Raw genomic sequence first — 21364 nt, 5'->3', positions numbered from 1 at the left:
CCTCTTCTTTTTCTTCTCCGAGCTGGGAAAGTGACAGCTGCACAAAAGGGGGAGGGAGATGGAGCCTGAAGAGAGCACTTATTTAAAATGTGGATCAAGTTCATCAGAAGTAACCAAGGCTCCGTAGTTGAATGACATGGCACTTGAACTTCCTCTCTGTCTTGTGTAAGAAGTGTCTCTTGCAGGTGAGGCGGTAGGGTCAGAGGAGCTATGCTGAAGGTGGAGTGTATTTTCCCTCTTTGCTGTCTGGATGCAGGTACACACAATTCCCTGACTCTTGTGGTTTATAACGTGCTGTAATAACTTGGATTTTTTTTCCACTGGTGCAAAATCAAGTGGGCATTGTGCACGGTAGTATGAAAATCCTACGGCTTTAAATCTCAAAATAATCATGCAACTGTACTGACATGTTCTTTCAACTGTCCATCTCCTTTTTTCTTTTCCCATTCCCCAGAGAATAATAAAACAAATATTTGATCTCTCTTTGGAGTTGGTGAAAATAATATGAATTAGGAGCCAAGAGCTCTTGGGTGAGACTCCTTCTTTTACCATTTATTAGTGATGTAAACTTGGAAAAATGGTACAATTATTCTGAAGCAGTTTTCTCAGCCATAAGATGTATGTAAAATCATATACATCACAGTGTTGAAAGGACTTCAGGGAAAAAGACAATACTGATTTCTGATAGATTTATCCCAGACCCTGCTAGTTTCCTTTTTCTCTCCTCTTTTCTTCCCTGCCTATTGGTTCAATTGTTAATGGGCTGTGATTGCCAAAATATTGGGAATATAGGAAAGGTGAAATGCAAGGTATCCAGGTTCTAGTCTTGTCACTGGAAGTAGGAATCATAAACCTAAAGTGGTAGGGAGTGTGTTTTAGTATTTTCACTAAAGCTCACCATTAAATCTTATAATAGGATTTTTGGGTAGCTTTTAAAGCTTCCTTGTTTTAGTTCATTCTCTGTTCTTTTGCAGCAGAAAATTCCGCTCCCTGCAAAAACCTTCAGTTTGTTAGTTGCCCAGGAAATAGTTCCTGTTCCAGTTCCAGTTGCTCCTGTCTCTTAGAAATGGCTGGTCATTGTGATGCATAGCTGGTCACTATGATGCACATTGTATAAACCAGTCGCCATTTGACAAGCCATTCTGCCTCTGTGCTTCCTGCTTGCTCATCCCATATAAGCCCTAGACCACCAAAGATCAGGACCTGATATTCTGGGAATGATCCAGATCAGTGCTTGTTGATGTAAGTAAATCTGCCTCCAAATCCTTTTGGTGCTTCTGCTTGCTGTTGCATGTTGAAATCACTAGCCTCAAGAAAGGTATCTGAGTTCTCTAGATCCCAAATCATTTGACTGCTCATTTCAATTACCGAGGGCCATTTACAACAATTATTAATATTTTCATTTTGGGAGCAGACCCTCTTTATTAACTGTCAAGAGCATAAAAATGCCCTCAGTTTATCTTTCCAATAAGCCCTTTGGTCTGGTCTTCCCTATTTCCAGCATCTCCATCTTCTCAGAGTGGGTAGTCTTTTTCTTTATTCCACCTTGTGGACAAAATGCTATCATCTGAAGGGCCCCAGGAAATTATTTGACCCTTTGAAGCATTTTCCAGCAGTGTAGATCTCACAAATCAGATCTTCCATGTAGGTGGTGCCGTAGTTTCCAAGAGATTGAGCAATTGCATTATCTGTCAAGGCAATTTGCATTGCTTTTGCTGTAGCCCTGCTTGTAGATTATTTCATTTACCAACTTTAGGTTTGGTGATCATGCAACATTCAGTTCCACAGTCCTCAGCGCATTAACCAAAGCCTTGTTAAGCTACAAGGGCAGTACTGAAGGAAAGGGAGGTGAAGAATCTGCAACAGCCTGCAGATCTTTGGGACACAAAAGTTGCCAGCTTTTCTCACCAGTTTAGCTACTCCAGTCTCAGTTCTGCGCATCTGTCCCTCTATACTCCTTGTGATATTGCTTGGCTTTTTCATACATGAGCTTCCTCCTGCCTTTTGAGGCATCTTTTGGGTGAACTTCTTTCTCAGGTGCTTTACCTTCGGCTCTGTGAAATGTCTTCACTTTTGCTGAAGGGTTTCTGCCACAGCAGGAATTGTTTTCCTCTCTTCTGCCCCCACCATGGTTCCAGGTGGAAATAAAAACAACTATTTTTAAAGGTTTTAAAAGTGCACAGCCACTGGGGCCCTAACTTAGTGAATAGAGATCTGCAGGGATAAGGCCCTTGTGGTAGAAGAGAAACAAAATTCTCTGAGCTGTTGTAGAGATGATTGTAAACCTTAGCCTAAATCATGTCATATGATTGATGTTCATGGATTGTCAGATTGGTGTATAAATACTTTAAAAATGGAATAAACCAGGGGGAAATTAAATTGATAAAATATAGAAAGGATATATATTACTTAAATTAATATCTATAAGCTTTATGACAATATCCCCAAGGCAAAACAAACAGCAACAAATCCATGAAAGTGAAAAATTCTAAAGCACAGAGCAAACCACTCTCTTTTAAAAGAACCCAGGTCAAGTAATATTGGAGAGGTTGGGAACCAGATTCAATAAAGGGCTGAAAATCTGCACATCCTTTCCTAATGAGAGATGTCTATTGTAGAGTTACCATTTCTGAATAAGACACTAAAAATAATAAAGATATGAATGCTAAATTTAAGGAAGCAGCTAAAGAAGTGTATTTATGGGTGTAACTTGAAATATTAACTCCTTGGAAACTACTGATATCTATTTAGTCAGAAATGGAAAAGTGATATCAGATAACACCTATCCTCCAGGGAGCCTCTGGATTGTGTCTGGTCCCCAGATCGAGGATAAGGCCTCCTCCCAGCCCGAGGGCCATCCTCCTAAGTACTCACTTGGCAGGCATCCTGGAAAAAGGTAGTGTTGTTAGGGCTAGGTTACCCTTCTCAGAGATCTCTATTGGATATGATAAAAAAAGAAAGAAAGGAAGAGAGAATGAAAGAACTCAAAGCACAAATTGTATACAATCCAATGTACATTTTAAAAGATGTACTAGTGAGTATTTGTGTAGTGGGTCAGATTTTCATTCTGTGTGATTCAAAAGAAGAGAAATTCTTCTTCAAGTTAAGAATCTAGCTTATTGTTTTTAGTGATAGTGTGTAGAGACAAGTGATCCAATAGGCATTACTTCTGAAGATCATGATTTTATAAGCATTGGAAGTTTCAGATGTCAGTAACCCATGTCACACCAGCTTTAGATAATTGTTGACAGTTATTTCAAAGTCCTTTAATGCTGTTATTTGTAGGAATAAATCTGATATAGGCTGTTGCTGAAACCAGACTCCCCTTTTCTTGATTGCAACAGTAAACACCTATTGTCAATACACTGACAATAAAAGGTAAAACCCAAAAAAAACTCAGCTGTTTTCTGAAACCAGCTGATTTGTATCTTCATAAACTAAGATTACCCAAATAAATATGATTATTGGTTTAAAATATTACTGCATTTTCTCAAGGAGCAATTCCAAATTGTTCATCTCAACAGGAAAAAACTTCCTAGATCACATATGTTGATAAATTTATTTTGTATCTTTGGATTCTTTTTAAAGTTTTACTTATTTCTCTTTCCTTTTTTTTTTTTTTTAAAGCATAGAAACGCCGTTGTGATTACCAGTTGAAAAAAAAAACATTTTTCTTTTTACAGGCTTATTATTTTTGTTTTAAGCTAGTATTGTCAAGAAACAGAGCAGCACACTTCATACAATGTAGAAAATAAAGTGTATCTTTTCTAAGATTGGTTGTTTCTGAAACAAGGTTTATGTATTTTTTTTTTAGTAAGATACTGAGACTCCATTTCTAGAAATGTAAATTTATAAGTCTCCCCAGGAGACTTTTTTTTTGAGACATTTTTGTGCTCAAAAGTTTTGTTAACTTTTAATATTTTTTTAAAATTTCTGCTCAATATGTGTCTTAAAGTGTTGGCCAAATGCTAGTGTTAGTGCCAAAGGGCATGGGTGCTCCTGCTCTGGAAGGGTCTCTGAGGCCCTGGAACTGTGACTCAGAGCAAGGGGTCATTTGGAGCAGATTCTGGTGTCCTCCCTGGCAGGAACTCAGGATGGCAGGGAGGGGTCTGCTACACTCCGGGGAAGTGTGATGGCTATAATTCAGGGTCTCATTGGGGGTGTGAGAACGACTTCACACACACTGAGCAGTAGGCTGAGCTTCCTTGTCACAATCTTGGGCTTTAGTCTGAGTGAAAGTTGTCACTAAAGAGCTAGAATCTGGACAATTTAAAATACTTCAACTTAGACAATTCAGACATAAATTTCTACCAAAATCATGATGCAATTGTTGTAAACTATATTCCCCTATATTTCCTAACTTGATTACATGATTGCTCTATAGTTCATAGTTTTACTATTTTTCCATTGGAGAAATAAATTAAGGTGTGTTATATGCATGTATCAACTCCCTGCAAGGCATGTAAATGTTATGTACTGCAAACATGTACGAGTAGAAAAGAGAAGTGATTGTTTATTTCAAAATGTACTTTAATTAATTGAATCATACCATACTTCACTTCAGAAAGGATTCAGTCTGTTTACTAAATAAAGCACAATGAAACAAATCAAGTGCAAACATGAGTGGATGAGGCAGAGCAGATATAATGTCATAGAGGATATGTTATATATCTCTCTACATAGATTCAAGGAAATATTTTATTCAAACCTAAATACAATTAGAAAATCATGGTGTATTTCTATGGAAGAAAAATGTCTCAGAATTATTTTGTTATAATATTGCAATTTTAAAACTAAACATCACTGCTATATATAAATAATAGTATATAATACTAGAAGGATTGTCTGTCTTTTGTTTCAGGACATGAACAAAGTTACAGTACAGAGTTCTATGCTGCCTCAAGTTTATCAGTTTAACTGATAATAAAAATAAAGTTTATTTTTTGTAAAAAATATTTCTGAACATGGGTCCATCCTATAATATGAATATTTTCACTATTCCTAAGAATATGCCACATTAAAACAGAAATAGATAAAATTACCATATATTCTGTTTTGTACTCCATATACATATATATATTTTGAATAAAATAATTCTGTTGGGTTTAAGAAAAAGAAAATATGACATCACTCTCAGCAAGTCTCTTTGGGATTCCTTTTCTAATTGGAAAGACAAAAGCAGAAAAGAAAATTAAAAGAATATAACATAATTTCTGTGGAACTGCAGGGCCTGCCAGCAGAGTGTGTGTCCATGCTCTGGGCGTCCTCCATTGTCTCAGGGACAGTGGGGTCTTTGAGAGGAGTGTAAGGACACACGCCTTTGTGGAGTAGACTGACAGAAACCCCAAGACCTGAGACCTAGGACAACAGCTGTGTCCCAGGTGCATGGGCTCACATACGCCCTTGGAGGGCAAAGTAATTGGTGAGACCAGCAGCATGGAAGTATCTGACGCAGCAGCGAGGAGCCAGCAGTTGAACTCCAGAGAATTCCACCAGCAGAAGTCCAGTTCCAGGCTCCACACCCAGAGGCCAAAGTCAGTTCCATACCCAACACATTTCTGAGATTAAATGTGGACACTATCACAGAACTGTAAGCACCAGAGGCATTTTACTTCTTTCATTCTCCCTTGTTTGTCTGATTGGATATCCCTCTCCTATCTGATTGGATGCTGTCTTATTTCATTCTGTATTTGATGATTATGTTTGTATTTGGGGTTTCTATTTTTTTTTTCCTAGTTTTCTCTCCTCTTTCTCTCACCTCCTTTTTCTTTCTTTGGTTCATTTTTGTTCTCTTTCTCTTTTTCCTTTCTTTTTTCAATGTTTAGGCTTCTTACCTTTTTTTCATTTTCTCCTATAGACTCACTTTCTCTTTTCTTCAACTACTTCTTGAGTTGAAACTTTCAAGTGAGTTAACATTGTTTCTGCCCTTTCTGACACCTCTTTGTATTCTATTTCATTCTTTCCCTCCTGTGTCCTCCAGTTTCCCAAAACTTGGGTGATCATCCTTTAACTTCCAGCCCTGACTCTACTATATTTGACCTCACTCACCATTTTAGCCCATCCCCTAAACATCTTAAACTCCCTGCTCCTGACAGAAGGGTAAAATCACCTCAGGGGAAAATCACTGCATACAAGTGCACAGTATATGTTCCATTTTGTTACATAATTTTAGAGTTTACTCCCATGATCAGAGGTAACAGGTTAATGTTTATCATAGTTTGTCAGTAAACTGCACTTGAAACTGTAGTTATTACTAACAGTATTACTTTAGCCAGGATGTCATACATATATAAACAGTTTTTCTCCCCTGTATGATAACTCTGTTACTGTATGTGGTCATAATTACCACCACAGCCCAGTACCAAAAGGATTAGGAGCTGAGCCAGATAGTAATCTTGCATCCTTTACAAATTGGGAAGTTAGGGCCCTGGGGTAGCTATAAGAAACAAGAAGACATCCTACATCAAGAAGACATCCCTGAAGAGTAGACACACTCTAGGGAAACCTAAATGCTAGTGATAAAGCTATATATCATAAGAAACTGGCAAGTATCAACATAGAAAATAAAATTAAAAAGAGAAAATAGAAAATGAGAAGGTACAGGAGCAAAATGCAAACCCAGACACCCCCCCCCCCGAACAAGCCCACAACTCAAGGAGATAGATTAAATTGGAAATCAAACACTGGAACTTTCTGAAATGATAGTAGCAGAAGTAAAAAAATAAGTGGAAAAGGAAAATAATCTCTCAGGTACAGAAAGAATAAATCAAAGATATTAGAGAAGATACAGATAAAAGAATAGATGAGCTTAGAAAAATGATGAAAACAAATAATGCCCAGAAGAGCAAAGAAATGGAATCCATGAAACAGATCCAAATAGAAATCCAAGAGATTAACACCTCCACTGAAAATATATGCAACAGGCTGAACAAAGGAGAGGATAGGATTTCAAATCTTGAAGACAGAATTACAGACAGTGATAATGAAAAGAAAGATATCTTAAAATTAGCAAGAGACCATGAAAAATCAATCCAACAGCTACAAAATGAAGCAAAGACCAATTACATAAGGTTGATTGGAGTCAATGAGAAAGCTGGAAACAGCACAAATGACATAAAAAAAGCACTTCACAGAAATAATGGTAGAAAACTTACCAAGTGGGGATAAAGAATTTGACATACAAAAAAATGAAGCATTTAGAACTACAAACATTCTTGACCAAAATAACACTATACCAAAACATTTAATAATCAAGATTCCACTAATGCAGCACAAGAACAAAATATTAAAAGCTGTTAAAGAATAGAAATAGATCACCTATAAAGGGAAGCCCATCAGAATCATGGCAGACTTCTCAACACAGACTCTCAAGTCAAGAAGAGCTTGGAGTGAAGTATTTCAAATCCTGAAAGAAAACAACTTCCAGCCCAAATTGATGTATCCTGCAAAGCTATTTTTCAAAAGTAATGGAGCAATAAGATACTTCCATGACAAAGAATAACTGAAGAGATTCACGAACACCAAACCAATGCTACAAAGAGTAGTAAAAGATATTCTAGACAGAGATAAAAATGACCTCAATTCCAGGAACAACAACATAAAGGAAGCACCAGGCAGGGTAAGCAATTAAACAGAGGGGGAAAGTAGGGAAGTAACAGCAGGAAAATACCATGGTGAAGATAAACCAATACATATCAGTTATAACCATCATTGTAAATGGTCTCAATTCACTTATCAAAAGAAACAGACTGACAGAGTCGATCAAGAAACAAAATTCAACAATATGCCATATACAAGAAACACATTTAATGCAAAAAGCAATTTACAAACTGAAAATCAAAGAAAGGAAAACAATCTTCCACACAACAGGAACCCAGAAAAAAGCAGGAGTAGCTATTCTTTTTGCAGACAATATCAACTTCAAACCAAGAATGATCAAAAGGGATAAAGAAGGTCTTACATACTTGTTTGGGAAATACTTCAAAAGGAAGAGATAACAGTCATAAATATATATGCACCAAATATGGCAACACCCAACTATGTAAGACAATTATTAATAGAAAGAAAAATCAAATAAGCAATAACACAATTGTAAGAGGAGATTGCAATACCCCATTGTCACAAAGAAATAGATCAACTAGACAAAAAATCAGCAAAGAAATAATAGAGCTGAACCAAACCTATGAACAAAAGTACTTAGTAGATATTTTTAGTCCATTCCACTCAATATCATCAAATACACATTCTTCTCAGCTGCACATGTTCTCTAAAATAGATCATATACTAGCCCACAGAACATACTTAGGTAAATGCAAAGGAATTGAAATTATCCCATGCATTATATCTGACCATAGTACAATGTAATTAGAAATTAATGGCCAAAGAAACAACAAAAATTCCATAAACACATGGAAATTAAATAATACTCTCCTAAACAACCAATGGGTCAGAGATGAAATGAAGGAAGAAATTAAACAATACCTACAACTAAATGAGACCTGTGGGACTCAATGAAAGCAGTCCTAAGAGGGAAATTTACAGCAGTGAATTCTCACATAAGGAAAACAGAATGAGCACAAGTAAACAATCTAATGTTATACTTCAAGCTTCTACAAAAAGAAGAGCAAGACAAGCCCAAAGCCCATAGAAAGGAGGAAATTATAGAAATCAGAGCAGAAATTAACACAATGGAGATCAAGAAAACAGTACAAAGAATTAATGAATCAAAGAGTTGGTTCCTTGAAAAAATAAATAAAATTAATAATCCCTTAGCCAACCTTATCAAGAAAAGGAATGAAAAGACTAATTCATGCATTGAGGAATGATAGGTGTGAAGTTAGTACTGATTCTGTGGAAATTCAGAAGATCATCAATACCTACTTCAAAAATCTTTACTCTCACAGGATGGAAAATACAGAAGAAATGGATAGATTCCTAGATACATATGAATTACCAAAGCTGAATCAAGAAGATATAAAAATTCTGAATAATCCAATATTAGTTAATGAGATTGAAAATATAATTAAAAACTTGCCAACAAAGAGAAGTCCAGGTCCTGATGGATTCACTGTTGAATACTATAAGAAATTTAGAGAAGATCTAATGCCAATACTCTTCAAAATCTTTCATGAAATTGAAAGAGAAGCAATACTGCCTAACTCTTTCCTGGGGGCAAGTATCCTGGTACCAAAAAAGAGAAACAGATACAACCAAAAAAGAGAACTACAGACCAATCTCCCTAATGAACGTAGGGGCAAAAATCCTCAATAAGATACTAGCAAACAGAATTCAACAAGTCATCAGGAAGATTATACACCATGACCAGGTGAGATTTATCCCAGGAATGTAGGGATGGTTCAACATATGCAAATCCATAAATGTAATACACCATATCAACAGAGCCAGAGACAAAAACACATGATCATCTTGATAGTTGCAGAAAAAACTTTTGATAAAGTGCAGCACTCATTCATGATAAAAAACCCTACAGAAAATTGGAGTAGATGGTCTTTATCTCAATCTGATAAAAGCCAACATCCATGACAAAACAATGACCAACATTATGCTAAATGGACAAAAACTGAAAGCTTTCACTAAAATCAGGAAGAAGACAAGGACGTCCACTGTCACCACTCCTTTTCGCATAGTTCTGGAAACATTAACCAGAGCAATTAGACAAGAGATAGAAATAAAGGGAAAAAGGACAGGAAAGGAAAATGTTAAAATATCATTATTTGCAGATGACGTGATACACTACATAGAAAACCCCCAAAAATTCACCAAAAGATTCCTAGAGTTAATAACTCTAGGAGTTGTGTGGCTGAATACAAAGTTAATACTCAAAAATCAATTGTGTTCTTGTACATAAATAACAAAATTATTGAGAGAGAAATTAGGGAAACCACATTCTTCACAATAGCATCCACAAAATGAAATACTTAGAAATCAATCTAACAAAGGAAGTAAAAGATCTATACATTGAAAATTATACTCCTCTGAAAAAAGGAGATGGAAGAGGCTATCAGAAAATGGAAAGATATCCCTTGCTCATGGATAGGAAGAACCAACATAGTGAAAATTGTCATACTTCCAAAATTGTTACATAGATTTAATGCAGTCCCAATCAAAATACCATTAGCATACCTCACAGAATTAGAGAAAATACTCCTAAAATTCATCTGGAACCAGAAGAGATCTGGAATAGCAAAGGCAATTCTGGGCAACAAAGATAAGTCAGGAGAAATCACAATCTTTGACCTGAAATTATACTATGAAGCTACTGTGATAAAATCAGCATGGTATTGCAAAAAAAAAAAAAAAAAAAAAAAGAGCTGAAGACTAGTGGAACAGATTAGAAGATGCAGACACAATTACAAACACACTCAGCCACCTTATCTTTGACAAAGGGACCAAACATGTTCGCTGGAAGAAAGATAGCCTCTTTAATAAATGGTGCTGGGAAAACTGGCTCTGTATATGCCAAAGACTAAAACTAGACCCATGTCTATTACCATGCACTAAACTAAAGTCAAAATGGATCAAAGATTTAAATATTAAAGCAGAAATACTAGATCTACTGGAAGAGAAAGTAAGCGAAAATCTTGAAGACATAGGGGTAGGCACAGTCTTCATGAACAAATCCATACAGCACAAAAAACACTTCAAAGGATCAACAACTGGGATCTCAGCCTATTAAAAACCTTTTGTACTTCAAAAGAAATCACCAATAGAGTGAAAAGACAAGCCACAGAGTGGGAAAACATTTTAGCTAACTATCCCTCAGACAAAGGTCTTATATTTAGAACATACAAAGAATTGAAAAATTCAGACCCCCCAAATTTAAAGACCCAATCCAAATTGAACACCTGAGATGAATACTCACTTCTCAGATGAAGAAATACAAATGGCAAATAAATACATGAAAAAATGTTCAACATCATTGATCATTCAAGCCATGCTAATTAAAACAACACTGAGATTCCATTTCACCCCAGTAAGAATGGCTATCACCAAGAAATCAACCAACAATAAATGCTGGAAGGGCTGTGGGGAAAAAGGAACTTTTCTCTGCTGTTGGTGGGAGAGTAGCTGGTACAACCACTTTGGAAATCAGTCTGGAGGTTCCTCAAAAAGTTAGGATTAAAAGCCCCATTTAACCCAGCTATTCCCCTTCTGGGTATTTTCCCAGAAAAATTAAAAACATTACACCATACTGATATATGTGCACCCATGTTTATAGCAGCACAATTTATCATAGCAAAATCTTGGAAAAAACCTAAATGCCCATCAACTGAGGAGTAGATAAGAAAAATGTGGTATTTTTACACAATGGAATATTAATCAGCCATAAAGAAAGATAAACTTGAGGCTTTTATAGGTAAATGGATGCAACTAGAGACCATACTCATAAGTGAAATAAATCAAACCCATATGTGTAAACACCATATTGTCTCCCTATTGTAAGAACTTGAAAGAATAAATAAAACTGACAGGTACAATAGATATTATGAAAGAGAAAGAAACTGCTTAATAGGAAAGAACAACTGGGATGAGGGAAAGAAGAAAAGAAAGACAGAAAGAAGGGAAATTATATATATATATATATATATATATATATATATACACACACACACACACACACACACAAAGAGTTAAGATAATTGTACTACTAATTTCTATTGGTTTATTAAAAGGAACAGTTAATGTTTAATTGTTTGATCCACCTTGCACACATATATCTGGTAATCTGAGCAACTACTTTGAAGATAACAATAAGTAATACAACAACAATTGTTGATTTTCTATCATCTTGTTTTGAAATTCTGTGTAGTTTTCATAGTTTTGTTTTTGTTATTTTGTTTTTGTTCTTTTCTCTTTAAAATAAGAAAAAAAGAAAATAACATAATTTATAAAAATAAACAGTTACCAGGCCAGGCATGGTGGCACATGCCTGTAATCCCAGCACTCTGAAGGCTGAGGCAGGAGGATTGTTGTGAGTTTGAGGCCAGCCTGGGCTACAAAGTGAGCTCAAGGCCAGCCTGAACTACATAGCAAGACCCTGTCTCAAAAAGACAAAAAAAGAAAAAAAAAAAAACACTTATCTTCACTAATGCCAAGAAATGAGAAACAACTTTCCTCAAGTATACAGTTTTGACAAGAAAGATGGTAGAATAAGAATTAATCTTTGCCAGTTGAAATGTTTTCTTCTTTCAGCTTTTAAATTATGTCATTATGTACTTCTGTAAAATAAAACCTTATTTGAAGTAGGTCTAGTCGCAGAAAATGAGAGAGGTGCATGCAAATTGAATTTTACTGGGTACAGTTATTACTGGGTGTAAGAATAGCAATAAATTCCCAGGCATAAGTGTTATGCCTACATATGTGTGATTGTGAAATAGAAAATATTTAAATATTGTATTGGATAAACTTCCTTAAAAAGGGAGAAGGTTTATAAGAATGGTTGACAGCCCATACCTGTGATATGTATTTCTGCAAGAATAGTCCTGCTAGTGAAAAATACTGTTTCAGATCTCAGGGGAAGCCATTCAAAATTCGTGAGCCTTTGATGGAGAAAGAAGTGAGAACCCCGCTGAACAGGCAATTTGGTGAGGATATAAAACAACACAGGCAGCTCTGCTACCACAGGAACCTCTGAGATGAGCCCTGGCTTTGATGCCTCCAGCTCAGTGGGTAGAAAAAGGATTTGTCTTAAATGATCACCTTCAGCTTCAGCCATCTTATTTCTGTAAAAGCCCCACCACCAACATCAAAGGTTCTAGTTTAATTCCCAGTTCCCACCCCCGCTGTGGGGTTAGATCTTCATGTTTACCTTTCTGGAATGTATGGTTGTAAATTCCATGCCCTTCCTGGACTCCCAAAATGTATTGTTCTTCCCCTAAATGCTCTACCCCTCCCAGGTTCTCGGAATGTACTGTTCCTGAAATAAAACATCCCCTCATTGTTACAGATGTGACATGTGTATGCCAAACAGGATGTGGTTTTAGGGTTTAAAAACTGCTCTCATCCCTGGATCTGGACTGGTCTGATCCTTCCTTGTGTGGAAGTTCTCAGTCAGTCCCTGGCCAGGAATAAAGGCTCACCCTAAATTCCAATTGGCAGTCCCTGCGTCTTGGTGTTCATCGGTCAGTACCATTTGGTTCGTTTCTGGTTGTGAGACCAGAACATTTTGGAGGTCCCACTGAGATCCCCTATAGGAAGTGCCACCGAGCCAGATCACTTTACCCCTGGCAGCCACCTGTCAGGGGCCTCCCCGAGATGTGCCTCCGCCTCGATGGGCTCCCCTGCCTAGGGTGAAGACTAAATTCTTTCTATTCCACTCGGAGCTGTTTGTCTTCTTACTAGTAAGAGTTTGTTTATTTGTTTCTGGAGCTCCCCGTTTGGATCTCTCGGGTGGCAGACGTGCCTTTAAGTGCCGGAGAGACTTTGGTTTGGTTTTGGTTTGTTTTGCTGTTGTCTTTCCGTTGTCTGTTCTTGTTTTGTTTGTCTAAATGGGTCAGTCTGCTTCTATGTCACTTATGCCGCTTCAATGTGTACTAAATCACTTTTCTGATTTCAAACAGAGAGCCACCAGCTATGGTGAGCTGGTTTTTCCCTGCAAACTGTGAACGTTTGGTGAACTTGAGTGGCCCAAATTCAAGGTTAATTGGCCCCCTGGAAGGGAGTTTTAACATTGCTGTTTGCCAACAGGTCCACCAAGTCATATTTGGCAATCCAGGACACCCTGACCAGGTTATCTACATCCAAGTGTGGATCGATCTCGTCACAGACTCCCCTAAGTGGGTCAAAAAGCATTTTCCTCACCATAAGGTTCTTCTTTCTCAGCCCTGCTGGACTCCCAAGCTGGCTTCCCCTCCTCCGGTCCTCCAGGAAACCCCTGATCCCCCTGACTCTCCTACCCTCTACCCTCGGCTTCTCCCACCTTACCCTACCCCTGACTTGTAGTGATCTTCTGGTCCCCCTGCCCTTACCAGCCCTTCGCGTACGCGGAGCGGCTGACCTTTTTGGGAGACACCCTTTGCCTCCAGTCCACTCCCCGACTCCTCTAACCCTTCTCCACCTCCCTCTGCTTGCCTGGATCTCCTCCCCCTTTGCAAGGTGCCCTGGGCCAACTAGGAGGAAGGCCCGTTCCTAGTTCATGTTCTATTCTCTAGCAATGACTTGTTTAATTGGAAGCATCAATATCTGCCTTTCTCAAAGGATCCCCAAGCTTTGATATCTCTCATTGAGACAATATTTGCCACCCATGCCTCCATGGGAGACTGCAAACAGCTTTTACAGGTCCTATTCACTTCAGAGGAATGGGAATGCATCTGCTCCCATGGGCAAAAAGTGGTTCTTGGACTGGATGGCCAACCTGCCACTGATCCTAGACTAATAGAGCAGCGTTTCCCATCCGCCCACTCAGACTGGAACCCCAACGGATATGCAGGTAAGGAGGCTCTCAATCAGTATCACCAGACTCTTGGTGCCATTAAGGCCGCAGCCTGCAAGCCAACTAATTTTTTTTTTTTTTTTAAGCCAACTAATTTGTCCAAGGTAACTGAAGTTAGTCCGGGGCCTAATGAGTCTCCGGCAGTGTTCCTTGAGCGCCTCGAAGAGGCTTATTGTATATACACTCCAATTGATCCGGAGGCACTAGAAAACAGGTGAGCTCTTAACATAGTGTTCGTCATCCAGTCAGCCCCAGACATGAGGAGGAAGTTACAAAAGTTAGAGGGTTTTGAGGGAAAGGCACTCTCAGAACTGGTAGAGGTGGCTCAAAAGGTCTTTAACAACTGGGATGATCCCCAGGAGATAAACAAGAGGATGGTAAAAGTTCTGTTGGCTATGGGAGAAAAGCCCCAAAAAGGGATAAACAAGCCCACGACTGGGACCCTCTAGAGATAAAAGACTTCCCTTGGGGAAAAAATCAAGCGACTATTGCAAGGAAGAGGATCACTGGAAAAAGGACTGTCCAAAGCTCAAAGGAAAAGGTCCCACAGTCTTGAGCACACAAGAAACAGATTGAAAAAGTCAGGGCTCCCCTGGCTCCTAGGAGCCCTGGGTAACCCTTATCATGGGGGGCCAAGAGGTCCAATTCATTGTGGGCATGGGTGCCACCTTTTCTCTTCTTCAGTGGCCTGTTGGACCTCTCTCTTCTATAAAAACTAACATTCAGGGGGCAACTGGCAAAACTAAGGCCTACCCCTGGTCACAGGCGACCATAATGGACCTGGGAAAACAAACTTTGATGCACTCCTTTTTGGTCATGCCCGAGTGTCTCTACCCGCTGCTTGGGAGAGACCTTTTACATAAGTTACAGGCCCAGATCTCTTTTGCAGGCGAAGGCCCAACTGTGACTTTTTCCAACAGGATTCAGCCCCTTGCTATCTTGTTTACTTGTCCTCTCATGGAGGGACATATACTTACCACAGAACCCCTGGGGGCCCCAGAACAAATGTCTAAGCTTCTAGAAATATGGAAATTACAAATACCTGAAGTTTGGGCAGAGGACAATCCTCCTGGCTTGGCTTCCCATCAACCCCCAATTGTGGTAGCCCTAACTCCCACTGCTGTGCCTGTGTGAGTCCAACAGTACCCACTGAGTCAACAAGCTCGGGAAGGCATAGCTAAACACATCTCAAGACTAAGGCTCTCTGGGATCCTGGTCACCTGCAAGTCCCTCTGGAACACCCTGCTGCTCCCGGTCCAGAAGCCCAGCACCAATGACTACCGGCCTGTCCAGGATCTCTGAGAGGTAAACAGATGGGTGGAAACTCTTCACCCCACTGTACCTAACCCATACACCCTCCTTAGCCTTCTCCCTCCCAATAGGACTGTGTATTCTGTCTTGGATTTAAAAGATGCCTTCTTTAGTCTTCCTTTGGCACCAGTCAGTCAACCCATTTTCGCTTTCGAATGGATTGACCCGTTAACTGGGGAGTCAGGACAATTAACCTGGATGCTGCTCCCCCAAGGATTTAAGAATGCCCCTACCCTGTTTGATGAGGCTCTAAGCAGAGACCTTCAGGATTATTATGCCTCCCACCCCATGGGTGACTTTCCTCCAATATGTAGATGATGTTTTGTTAGCGGCAGATACTCAAGAAACATGCCAGGAGGCATTTGATGGGAAAATGAATTCTTTTATTTTTTTATAAGCAAATATCTTTCAAATGTCTAATCAGTGCTGTATTCAGGAGGTAAGATGAGAAAAAGTGGATTTTACCAGTATAAAAAAGGAACAATGATATCACTAGCTACGTAATTTATGAAGCAGACTGAACCCAAATAGAAGTTTGGAAAGACAAATTCTGAACATTTAATTGTACCACACTGTATGGGATAGGAAGAATCTGATTAATTTAAAACCGAGATGAGAAACACCAAGATTAATGCAGCAGAAGCACATAAAAATGTCTATAATATTCCTATTTAATAGTCTATCTTGACAGTTTAAATGTTAGAACAAACAGAAAGTTTACTTTATGTGGGAGAATGTTTTCTGATCCTATTTTCTAAGCAAAAACAAGAAAGTAATGATAGAAACATGAAACAGAAGGAAATGATGAAAAACAACTGGTATAGTAGAAGTGTTCTTATGTTATAAAGTGTCTTCAGACATAACAGAGTTTCAAGCTGATTAGGTGAGCAGAGACAGGCTCTTAGTTTATTATCTAAGATGATAAAAATGGTGGCAGGGGGAGAAGGACCTCCTAGAGGGCGAAATTCCCCTAGGAGATCCTAAAGGAGTTATCTTAGCTGTTTGGGTGTCTTGTTTTTCCAAACAATATATTCTTCCCCTGAGAGAAAATAGTCATTGGAGAACACAAGGATAATAATATAATTAGCACCATTGGCCTGTGCTATAATAAATAGGAACATTCTGGAGCAGGATTTTTGCCTTTATTCTTTCCTTAACAGTTCTGTGATGGCAGAACGTACTCAGAGGAGAGGGTCTGAGAGCCCAGAAAAAAGAAAAATCAGTGCTACTAATCTGAGTACTCACCTGACGTAAATGGCTAGTCATAAAGAAAAGCTTTTTAAATGCTATTTTTATTGTGTTTTTCTTCAACTTGTTAGTTAAAAGTCCAGATGTGTCTTAACAGTATTTATAGACTAAAGAATAATATGTTGAAAAATTTTCCATTTTTCCATTCTTATTAAAGTATAAAATGTTTGCATTCTTATTAGTTTTTACATTTTTCATCATTGAAATGGTCTAAATCCATGAAAAATAATGTCTTGTGTGCTTTACGAAGCACTAGCAAGTGGGCAGCATTGCTATGATATAGAATACAGAAAAAGGTGTTGCTAGTTTGGGTAATTTATGCCCTGTCTATAGCCAGGGGCGGGAGGATGGGGCAGGAGCTGTGGACACGAGCTTCACTGCTACAAGACAACGGCTAACTTACTCTAACTGTAGAATAGGGCTGGGTTGGGCTTTATCACCCAAATGTATTTTTAGAAGTGTTGATTTTGTTTTTCTTTGCTTGATGGGGTATGATCTTCCCATTGAAAACTGCAGGAAAGTCTGTCCGACACTCAAAAATCCTATCTTGTTTTTAGTGAACTTGGGAAACAGGGAGGCAAACAAAAGGAGGCTTAACTTTGTAGAACGCTTTGGCTTTCTGCATTTGCAAGGGAAAGCACAAAGCTTGCTCCTCAGGCATCAGACACTCACAAGAACACAAGTTATGACGAGCAGCGGAAAGTGTACTTGATGTGAACCTTGTGGTGTTTCCCCCCGCCACAGTCTTCTGAGTGGAGATGGTGTCGTAACAGCTTTCCAGGAAAAATTCACCTAGAAAAGGCATGTGGCAGGGTTCTGCCTACGCAAGGCCTTGGGGCAGGGAAGATTTGAAGGCATGACTGAGGCAGTGAGTATCCTGGGTGGGGATGCGTGGACAGCTGAGTAATTCTTAACCAGTGGACATTCTTGCACCACGGTGTGAGTGGAGATGAAAAACGGGACCATCTGCTTAATAGTCAGGGCATCAGGAGAACGAAGGGCGTGCAGGCATCTAGTAATAATTCAGTTAAAATGATGGGACCCGGTGAAGTCCCAGGAGAAATGAATATTCCACTTGTTTCTAACACATTTAATTTGTCTTTCAGCTACTACACAAAGATAATCATTTCACACAATAGAACATTCAGTTTCAGTCTCTGATTAGGCCACGCCGCTGGATCCCCTGCCCTCCTAGGGTTAGCAAGAATCAGTCATAGCAGTAATTTCCGATGAAAAAGAAATCCTAGCAGGCTCATGTCTGGGTCAGTGGAGCTGATGGATTGCTTCTTTTTTTATGGAGCCAAATCATTTTTTGTAGGAATCAGTTTTCAAGTGTATAAATTTCAGTTTGGAAATTATTTCTCGCAATATTGCTTTCAGTCATTCTTTTTAAAAACATTAATTAGCCGAGTAAATGCACCAAGGGACAAAAAGTGTTTCTGCAAAATAATACCATAATTTGTATTGAAAATGTGATTGAATACTGGGAAGAAATAAAAGAAACAAAAAGATCACAAAGTTATAGCTATTCAACTTAGGGGATAAAAAATATACTTTCTTGTTTGATCTAATATATCTAATTTTTCACCCACTTTCCCTTTCTGTTCCTCTATCCTTTCTCAATTTAGACAGTGTCTCCTCTGTTTATTTGTCACAAAGATTTCAGTTGTGTCTCACAGTTCAGAGTCAATGCCGACAGCCTAAGAAAAAAACTTTCAGTTGCTGAGAAAAATGTCAACTTTAACAAAAAGTAGGACTTTCCCTATCATTATGGCTTTGATCAACATTAAGGGCCCAGTTAAGCCTCTTCCTTATAGGCCAACAGATTTCTATTTCTGTTGTATTTATACTTTGGTTATTTATCCTTCTATCATTTACTTGTAAGACTAAAAATTCTGTTAGATAAGTATAAGGGGCATGTCAAGATAAAGAGAAATATAATGTAAACCAACTTAGCTAGGTTATGAAAAATTGTCTTTATAATGAAGGAAAATTTACTAATACTTTGTATCAGAAGTGCAGTTTATGTCAATGAATAATGAGACATATTCTTGAGTTGTTATAGTAACAGGTTCACAGTATGCAAATATGTTAGTTAATGCATTTAATAGTAAGGTGCACTGGTAATGCTGAAAATAGAAGATCTACGAGGAAACACTGCAGTTGGAATGCTATGATTTAAGTTTGGACCCTGATTTGTCACTTAATGCCAGTAAGGTGCTGTTGGAGCAAGGTGTCTGACTCCATTTTGGTGGGTGCAGTAATTTATACCTTTAGGATTCTGTGTGTATTAATACCATTACGGATTATAAACAAGTGATAGTTGAAGTTATGCCTAGGCACCCACACATTTAAACAACAACAACAAAAACATTTCCCAAGTCAAATAAGAACCCATTAGGATTGTGAGTGTTCTTCAGTGTTGAAATGAAATATCAGGGTGAAAAGGCAAAGTTTTAAGGTGTAGCTCTTGGAGATGTTTTTCTAAATTCAGTGGCAATGACATATGTGATAATAATATGGGAATACTGAAAAATTATTAAGAGCTAATATTATTCCCACTTAAAATCATTGCCTCTGCTTATTGGAAGGAAAAAAACTGTTTTCCTCAAACATCTACAACAAAGCTGTCCAGAAACAGCTGACCTGAACTGACCTTTTATTGGTTTCCTCTTGTAGGAATTATATTTAAAGCTCTTTACAGAAGGATTACATTGTTTTATGTAAGCATTTTCATATGTCCAGTGTTTGTACCAGACTATGGGTTGCATTCTCTATAGATGATTGTATTCTCTGTGGAAGGAAGAGAGGAAGGAAAAGAGGAAGGAAGGAAAGGGAGGAAGATGGCTCTGCCTTACTAATTCAGTAAATGTTCACCAACATCTCTTTAAGCGTCAGCTTTTGGGTACATAAAATTACAAGAAGAAATGACTTTGAGTTCAGAGTCTCTACCAGATTATGTACAAATAAATTAAGACATAGGTGGTTCAAGTACTGGCAAAGAAAAATAGAGTATGTTTGGAGGTAACAATTGAAGACAGTTATGTTCCAAATTTATTTCACCATCTTTCCCTTAAAGTCTCTTTATGTGTGTTTTCTTAATTCTGGCACTGCCACATGCTAGGTCAAGCAAAAATCTTGATAAAAAACTGTGCTCATTCTCATTCAACATCTGACAAATCAGCAAGTCACATATATAGATATAGATATAGAGATATAGATATATAGATATAGATATATAGATACTCATGGGACATCCAGGAGATATATAGTGGCATATATATAATGGAATATATGTAGTGGAATATATAGAATGGAATATATTCCACTATGTATCTCCTGGATGTCCCATGAGTATCTCAAGTTCAAGTTGGATATGTGAACATACAGCTGCATGGTTAGAACCAGAAACCCAGCATAAACCATGTGCATAACTAAAAGTTTCTACTAGGAACATTTGTGTACTACTTTTGGGACAGACATACTTCTATTTCTCTGGAATAAACACTCAGGAGCACAGTTCCTGGGCCACATGGCAATCATATACTTGGTTGTTAAAGAAACTGCCACCTATTTTCTACTCACTAGGCCTCTTGTCTTGCCACCAGCCATGTGCGAGTGTTTCAGCAGGTCAACATCTTTGGGAACCCTGGGTATGGGCTGTGCTTGTTTCTCCCAGCCTTTACGAGTGTACTTAACGGTATCTCTTTGTGGATTTAACGTGCATATTCTTAATGGTTAGTGATGTTGAATATTATTCATATACTTATTGGCCATCACACATCTGCTTTGGTATGATTGTGGTTAATTTTTAAGCCCACTTTTGAGTGAGGTTATGTTTCTGAGTTTTGAGATTTCTTTTTTTATTTTTTTTTATTTTAAAGAGTAAAAGAAGGATAACATAATAATGGGGGGGCTTACCAAATTACAGACAAAATGGTAGGAAATTATCAATGGTTATTGTTTTACATATTGTTATCTACAAGATAGTTTCTCAGGAAAACAAATAGACAAATAATAGTGAGTTACAGACAAAAGAGGTAGGAGATTATCAATAGTTGTTTTACTATACTTTGGTATCTTCAAAGTGGCTTCTTAAGAAAATAAATAGAGCTATACATGAATGACCTATTGAATAATCATTAACTTTCCTCAGTGGTTGTTATAGGAAACACATAATGATAGACATGCATCCATTTATGAAATAGGATAGGAACAATACAAACACTGCAGAGTTATGGATAGATTAGTAGGAAAATATCAACGGCTGCTGTAATACATGGTGGTATCTTCAAAGTGGTTTCTCAGGAAGACAGAGATACCCAAGAAGGATCTAACAAGTAGTTACAGCCT

General features: G+C 38.0%; 1 long non-coding RNA gene across 2 annotated transcripts in view; it reads left to right on the top strand.

Annotated features, from left to right (window-relative positions):
- The first annotated feature begins 1156 nt into the window (after positions 1–1156).
- Positions 1157–21364, top strand: part of LOC102011396 — a 37895-nt gene continuing 17687 nt past the window's right edge. Inside the window, exons 1-4 of one of the 2 annotated variants that reach the window (XR_001235203.1) lie at positions 1157–1242; positions 13708–14449; positions 14539–14666; positions 15596–15757. This is a non-coding gene — a long non-coding RNA (uncharacterized LOC102011396). The remainder of the gene's footprint in view (positions 1243–13707; positions 14450–14538; positions 14667–15595; positions 15758–21364) is intronic. The other variant, XR_001235204.1, reaches the window with a different exon arrangement.

This window comes from Chinchilla lanigera, unplaced genomic scaffold (genome assembly GCF_000276665.1).
Source record: "Chinchilla lanigera isolate Chin_1 unplaced genomic scaffold, ChiLan1.0 scaffold00004, whole genome shotgun sequence".
NCBI classification, from domain to species: domain Eukaryota; kingdom Metazoa; phylum Chordata; class Mammalia; order Rodentia; family Chinchillidae; genus Chinchilla; species Chinchilla lanigera.
Note: the sequence above shows the minus strand (reverse complement) of the source record. Positions and strands in the feature narration are given on the sequence as shown.